Source organism: Hippichthys cyanospilos, unplaced genomic scaffold (assembly GCF_059441005.1).
Source record: "Hippichthys cyanospilos isolate Australia breed blue-spotted pipefish unplaced genomic scaffold, RoL_Hcya_1.0 HiC_scaffold_56, whole genome shotgun sequence".
Taxonomy (NCBI): domain Eukaryota; kingdom Metazoa; phylum Chordata; class Actinopteri; order Syngnathiformes; family Syngnathidae; genus Hippichthys; species Hippichthys cyanospilos.
In genome coordinates, this window is record NW_028283412.1 from 22,501 (window position 1) to 30,000 (window position 7,500).

Here is a 7,500-nt window from a genome sequence, read left to right on the forward strand (position 1 = left end):
GGACCTCTGCGTGCGTCGGAAAAAAAAATGTGACATTCGGGCCGTCTCGGTCTCGCCAGATACGTTTCGCGCCGGAGCATTGGCGGGCGGGGCCGCGAGGCCGCGCTCGCCGCGTCCCCGGCGCTGGAGTGGACCCGCGGCCGGAGGAGCCGTCCGCCCGAGCGCCTGGCGGCGCCGGCGGGGGCCCTCCGATGGCAGGTTGTAATCGCCGATCGGTCGGTGCGGGGGTGTGGGTGCGTGGCCGCGAGGAGCGGCCGCCGGCCTTCGGTCCGTGTTAGTAAGGCGCCCGCCTGGAGCGGGGCCGGGGCGAGCGGCAAAGCCGCCCCCGTGCATTGGTCTGTGTTCGTTAAGCGGCCCGCTCGGAGCGAGGCCGGGGCGAGCCGAAAGGCCGCCCGCTTCTCCGGTCCGTGTTCGTGTTCGTTACGCGGCCCGCTCGGAGCGAGGCCGCGGCGAGCGCGTGGGGCCGCCCGCTGCCCCGGTCCGTGTTCGTTAAGCGGCCCGCCTGGAGCGAGGCCGGGGCGAGCCGAAAGGCCGCCCGCTTCCTTTAGTCCGTGTTCGTTAAGCGGCCCGCCTGGAGCGAGACCGGGGCGAGCCGAAAGGCCGCCCGCTTTCTCTGGTCCGTGTTCGTTAAGCGGCCCGCCTGGAGCGAGGCCGCGGCGAGCCAAAAGGCCGCCCGCTTCTCCGGTCCGTGTTCGTGTTTAATATTCGGCCCGCCCGCTCGGAGCGAGGCCGGGAAGAGCGGCTAAGCCGACCGCTTCTCCGGTCCGTGTTCGTGTTTCATAAGCGGCCCCCCCGAAAGGCCGCGGCGAGCCAAAAGGCCGCCCGCTTCTCCGGTCCGTGTTCGTGTTTAATATTCGGCCCGCCCGCTCGGAGCGAGGCCGGGGAGAGCGGCTAAGCCGACCGCTTCTCCGGTCCGTGTTCGTGTTTCATAAGCGGCCCCCCCGAAAGGCCGCGGCGAGCCAAAAGGCCGCCCGCTTCTCCGGTCCGTGTTCGTGTTTAATATGCGGCCCGCCCGCTCGGAGCGAGGCCGGGAAGAGCGGCTAAGCCGACCGCTTCTCCGGTCCGTGTTCGTGTTTCATAAGCGGCCCCCCCGAAAGGCCGCGGCGAGCGGCAGAGCCGCCCGCTTCTCCGGTCCGTGTTCGTGTTTAATATTCGGCCCGCCCGCTCGGAGCGAGGCCGGGAAGAGCGGCAAAGCCGCCCGCTTCTCCAGTCCGTGTTCGTGTTTCATTAGCGGCCCCCCCCCACCCGGAGCGAGGCCGCGGCGAGCGGCAACGCCGCCCGCTTCTCCAGTCCGTGTTCGTGTTTCATAAGCGGCCCCCCCCCTTCCGGAGCGAGGCCGCGGCGAGCGGCAAAGCCGCCCGCTTCTCCAGTCCGTGTTCGTGTTTCACATTGCCGGGGAGCCAGGCACTCATTTGTGACAAAAGTGGCACTCTGTCATATTTTCAGAAAAGTGGGACTTTGCCATATTTTCGAAAAAGTGGGACTTTGTCATATTTTCGAAAAGTGGGACTTTGTCATATTTTCGAAAAAGTGGGACTTTGTCATATTTTCGGCTCCAAAAGCTCTTAAAATGCTGTTCCCTATATATGTGCCGATAGTGTTTTGGAGATCTGGGTCAAACCTCCGCATCTTTTTGGTTTGAGGGTAGAGGTGGGGGGTCAACGCAAAAGATGCGGGCACTTAGTCATTTTTTCGGTTGGGCGACCAGGGGCGCTGTTGGCACTTTGTCATTTTTTCGGCTGGGCGACCAGGGGCGCCGTTTGCACTTAGTCATTTTTAAGGCTGGGCGACCAGGGGCGTTGAGTGTTTGGGCGACCAGGGGCGCCGTTGGCACTTAGTCATTTTTTCGGCTGGGCGACCAGGGGCGTTGAGTGTTTGGGCGACCAGGGGCGCTGTTTGCACTTAGTCATTTTTTCGGCTGGGCGACCAGGGGCGTTTGTTTGCTGGGCGACCAGGGGCATTTTTGACACTTTGCCGTTTTTATGGATGGGCGACCAGGGGCGTTTGTTTGCTGGGCGACCAGGGGCATTTTTGACACTTTGCCGTTTTTATGGATGGGCGACCAGGGGCGTTTGTTTGCTGGGCGACCAGGGGCATTTTTGACACTTTGCCGTTTTTATGGATGGGCGACCAGGGGCGTTTGTTTGCTGGGCGACCAGGGGCATTTTTGACACTTTGCCGTTTTTATGGATGGGCGACCAGGGGCGTTTGTTTGCTGGGCGACCAGGGGCATTTTTGACACTTTGCCGTTTTTATGGATGGGCGACCAGGGGCGTTTGTTTGCTGGGCGACCAGGGGCATTTTTGACACTTTGCCGTTTTTATGGATGGGCGACCAGGGGCGTTTGTTTGCTGGGCGACCAGGGGCATTTTTGACACTTTGCCGTTTTTATGGATGGGCGACCAGGGGCGTTTGTTTGCTGGGCGACCAGGGGCATTTTTGACACTTTGCCGTTTTTATGGATGGGCGACCAGGGGCGGCTAGTGGCTGGGCGACCAGGGGCATTTTTGACACTTTGCCGTTTTTGTGGATGGGCGACCAGGGGCGCCGTGTGGCTGGGCGACCAGGGGCATTTTTGACACTTTGCCGTTTTTATGAATGGGCGACCAGGGGCGTTTATTGGCTGGGCGACCAGGGGCATTTTTGACACTTTGCCGTTTTTATGGATGGGCGACCAGGGGCGGCTAGTGGCTGGGCGACCAGGGGCATTTTTGACACTTTGCCGTTTTTGTGGATGGGCGACCAGGGGCGCCGTGTGGCTGGGCGACCAGGGGCATTTTTGACACTTTGCCGTTTTTATGAATGGGCGACCAGGGGCGTTTATTGGCTGGGCGACCAGGGGCATTTTTGACACTTTGCCGTTTTTGTGGATGGGCGACCAGGGGCGCCGTGTGGCTGGGCGACCAGGGGCGTTTGTGGGACCGGGCTGACACCGGGACTTTGCCTTTAATTCGGCCGCTCCAGGGAACCAGGAACGCCGGCCTCTGCTCAGCACAAGTCGGCCTGAAGTGGGACTTTGTCATATTTTAATCCTGGGCGACCAGGGGCGTTTGAGGGACCGGGCAGACACCGGGACATTGCCTGTTATTTGGCCGCTCCAGGGAACCAGGCAGGTCGGCCTCTGTTCAGCACAATTCGGCCTGAAGTGTGACTTTGTCATATTTTAAGGCTGGGCGACCAGGGGCGCTGTTGGCACTTTGTCATTTTTTGGGCTGGGCGACCAGGGGCGCTGTTGGCACTTAGTCATTTTTTCGGATGGGCGACCAGGGGCGTTGAGTGTTTGGGCGACCAGGGGCGTCTGTGGGACTTTGTCATTTTTTCGGCTGGGCGACCAGGGGCGTTTAGTGTTTGGGCGACCAGGGGCGTTTGTGGGACTTTGTCATTTTTTGGGCTGGGCGACCAGGGGCGTTTGACACCGGCACTTTGCCTAATTTTTAGCCGCTCCAGGGAACCAGGCAGGTCGGCCTCATTCCTGCACTTCTGCCCCTGAGTTGGGCGACCAGGGGCGTTTGAGGAACCGGGCGGACAGCGGCACTTTGCCTGATATTTGGCCGCTCCAGGGAACCAGGCAGGTCGGCCTCATTTCAGCACTTCTGCCCCTGAGTTGGGCGACCAGGGGCGTTTGGGGAACCGGGCGGACACCGGCACTTTGCCTAATATTTGGCCGCTTTAGGGAACCAGGCAACTCGGCCTCATTTCAGCACTTCTCCCCTGAGTTGGGCGACCAGGGGCGTTTGGGGAACCGGGCGGACACCGGCACTTTGCTCTTTTTTTGGCCGCTTTAGGGAACCAGGCAACTCGGCCTCATTTCAGCACTTCTGCCCCTGAGTTGGGCGACCAGGGGCGTTTGGGGAACCGGGCGGACACCGGCTTTTTGCCTAATATTTGGCCGCTCCAGGGAACCAGGACACTCGGCCTGACTTCAGCACTTCTGCCCTGAGTTGGGCGACCAGGGGCGTTTGGGGAACCGGGCGGACAGCGGCACTTTGCCTAATATTTGGCCGCTCCAGGGAACCAGGCAGGTCGGCCTCATTTCAGCACTTCTGCCCCTGAGTTGGGCGACCAGGGGCGTTTGGGGAACCGGGCGGACACCGGCTTTTTGCCTAATATTTGGCCGCTCCAGGGAACCAGGACACTCGGCCTGACTTCAGCACTTCTGCCCTGAGTTGGGCGACCAGGGGCGTTTGGGGAACCGGGCGGACAGCGGCACTTTGCCTAATATTTGGCCGCTCCAGGGAACCAGGACACTCGGCCTGACTTCAGCACTTCTGCCCTGAGTTGGGCGACCAGGGGCGTTTGGGGAACCGGGCGGACACCGGCACTTTGCCTAATATTTGGCCGCTCCAGGGAACCAGGAACGCCGGCCTCTGCTCGGCACAATTCGGCCTGAAGTGTGACTTTGTCATTTTTAAGGCTGGGCGACCAGGGGCACTGTTGGCACTTAGTCATTTTTTCGGCTGGGCGACCAGGGGCGTTGAGTGTTTGGGCGACCAGGGGCGCTGTTGGCACTTAGTCATTTTTTCGGCTGGGCGACCAGGGGCGCCGTTGGCACTTAGTCATTTTTTCGGCTGGGCGACCAGGGGCGTTTGTGGGACTTTGTCATTTTTTGGGCTGGGCGACCAGGGGCGTTTGACACCGGCACTTTGCCTAATATTTGGCCGCTCCGGGGAACCAGGCAGGTCGGCCTCATTCCTGCACTTCTGCCCCTGAGTTGGGCGACCAGGGGCGTTTGGGGAACCGGGCGGACAGCGGCACTTTGCCTAATATTTGGCCGCTCCAGGGAACCAGGCAGGTCGGCCTCATTTCAGCACTTCTGCCGGTCAGTTGGGCGACCAGGGGCGTTTAAGGAACCGGGCGGACACCGGCACTTTGCCTAATATTTGGCCGCTCCAGGGAACCAGGCAACTCGGCCTCATTTCAGCACTTCTGCCCCTGAGTTGGGCGACCAGGGGCGTTTGGGGAACCGGGCGGACACCGGCACTTTGCCTAATATTTGGCCGATTTTGGGAACCAGGCAACTCGGCCTCATTTCAGCACTTCTCCCCTGAGTTGGGCGACCAGGGGCGTTTGGGGAACCGGGCGGACAGCGGCACTTTGCCTAATATTTGGCCGCTCCAGGGAACCAGGCAGGTCGGCCTCATTTCAGCACTTCTGCCCCTGAGTTGGGCGACCAGGGGCGTTTGGGGAACCGGGCGGACACCGGCACTTTGCCTAATATTTGGCCGCTTTAGGGAACCAGGCAACTCGGCCTCATTTCAGCACTTCTCCCCTGAGTTGGGCGACCAGGGGCGTTTGGGGAACCGGGCGGACACCGGCACTTTGCTCTTTTTTTGGCCGCTTTAGGGAACCAGGCAACTCGGCCTCATTTCAGCACTTCTGCCCCTGAGTTGGGCGACCAGGGGCGTTTGGGGAACCGGGCGGACACCGGCACTTTGCCTAATATTTGGCCGCTTTAGGGAACCAGGCAACTCGGCCTCATTTCAGCACTTCTCCCCTGAGTTGGGCGACCAGGGGCGTTTGGGGAACCGGGCGGACACCGGCACTTTGCCTAATATTTGGCCGCTTTAGGGAACCAGGCAACTCGGCCTCATTTCAGCACTTCTCCCCTGAGTTGGGCGACCAGGGGCGTTTGGGGAACCGGGCGGACACCGGCACTTTGCTCTTTTTTTGGCCGCTTTAGGGAACCAGGCAACTCGGCCTCATTTCAGCACTTCTGCCCCTGAGTTGGGCGACCAGGGGCGTTTGGGGAACCGGGCGGACAGCGGCACTTTGCCTAATATTTGGCCGATTTTGGGAACCAGGACACTCGGCCTCAGTTTGCCACTTCCCAGCCTGAAGTTGGACTTAGTCGTTTTTACAGCCGGCCCGAGAACCGGGCGGACAGCGGCACTTTGCCTAATATTTGGCCGCTCCAGGGAACCAGGCAACTCGGCCTGACTTCAGCACTTCTCCCCTGAGTTGGGCGACCAGGGGCGTTTGGGGAACCGGGCGGACACCGGCTTTTTGCCTAATATTTGGCCGCTCCAGGGAACCAGGACACTCGGCCTGACTTCAGCACTTCTGCCCTGAGTTGGGCGACCAGGGGCGTTTGGGGAACCGGGCGGACACCGGCACTTTGCTCTTTTTTTGGCCGCTTTAGGGAACCAGGCAACTCGGCCTCATTTCAGCACTTCTGCCCCTGAGTTGGGCGACCAGGGGCGTTTGGGGAACCGGGCGGACACCGGCACTTTGCCTAATATTTGGCCGATTTTGGGAACCAGGCAACTCGGCCTCATTTCAGCACTTCTCCCCTGAGTTGGGCGACCAGGGGCGTTTGGGGAACCGGGCGGACAGCGGCACTTTGCCTAATATTTGGCCGCTCCGGGGAACCAGGCAACTCGGCCTCATTTTGCCACTTCCCAGCCTGAAGTTGGACTTTGTCGTTTTTACAGCCGGCCCGAGAACCGGGCGGACAGCGGCACTTTGCCTAATATTTGGCCGCTTTAGGGAACCAGGCAACTCGGCCTCATTTCAGCACTTCTGCCCCTGAGTTGGGCGACCAGGGGCGTTTGGGGAACCGGGCGGACACCGGCACTTTGCCTAATATTTGGCCGCTTTAGGGAACCAGGCAACTCGGCCTCATTTCAGCACTTCTGCCCCTGAGTTGGGCGACCAGGGGCGTTTGGGGAACCGGGCGGACACCGGCACTTTGCCTAATATTTGGCCGATTTTGGGAACCAGGCAACTCGGCCTCATTTCAGCACTTCTCCCCTGAGTTGGGCGACCAGGGGCGTTTGGGGAACCGGGCGGACACCGGCTTTTTGCCTAATATTTGGCCGCTCCAGGGAACCAGGCAGGTCGGCCTCATTTCAGCACTTCTGCCCCTGAGTTGGGCGACCAGGGGCGTTTGGGGAACCGGGCGGACACCGGCACTTTGCCTAATATTTGGCCGCTTTAGGGAACCAGGCAACTCGGCCTCATTTCAGCACTTCTCCCCTGAGTTGGGCGACCAGGGGCGTTTGGGGAACCGGGCGGACACCGGCACTTTGCTCTTTTTTTGGCCGCTTTAGGGAACCAGGCAACTCGGCCTCATTTCAGCACTTCTGCCCCTGAGTTGGGCGACCAGGGGCGTTTGGGGAACCGGGCGGACACCGGCACTTTGCCTAATATTTGGCCGATTTTGGGAACCAGGCAACTCGGCCTCATTTCAGCACTTCTCCCCTGAGTTGGGCGACCAGGGGCGTTTGGGGAACCGGGCGGACACCGGCTTTTTGCCTAATATTTGGCCGCTCCAGGGAACCAGGCAGGTCGGCCTCATTTCAGCACTTCTGCCCCTGAGTTGGGCGACCAGGGGCGTTTGGGGAACCGGGCGGACACCGGCACTTTGCCTAATATTTGGCCGCTTTAGGGAACCAGGCAACTCGGCCTCATTTCAGCACTTCTCCCCTGAGTTGGGCGACCAGGGGCGTTTGGGGAACCGGGCGGACACCGGCACTTTGCCTAATATTTGGCCGCTTTAGG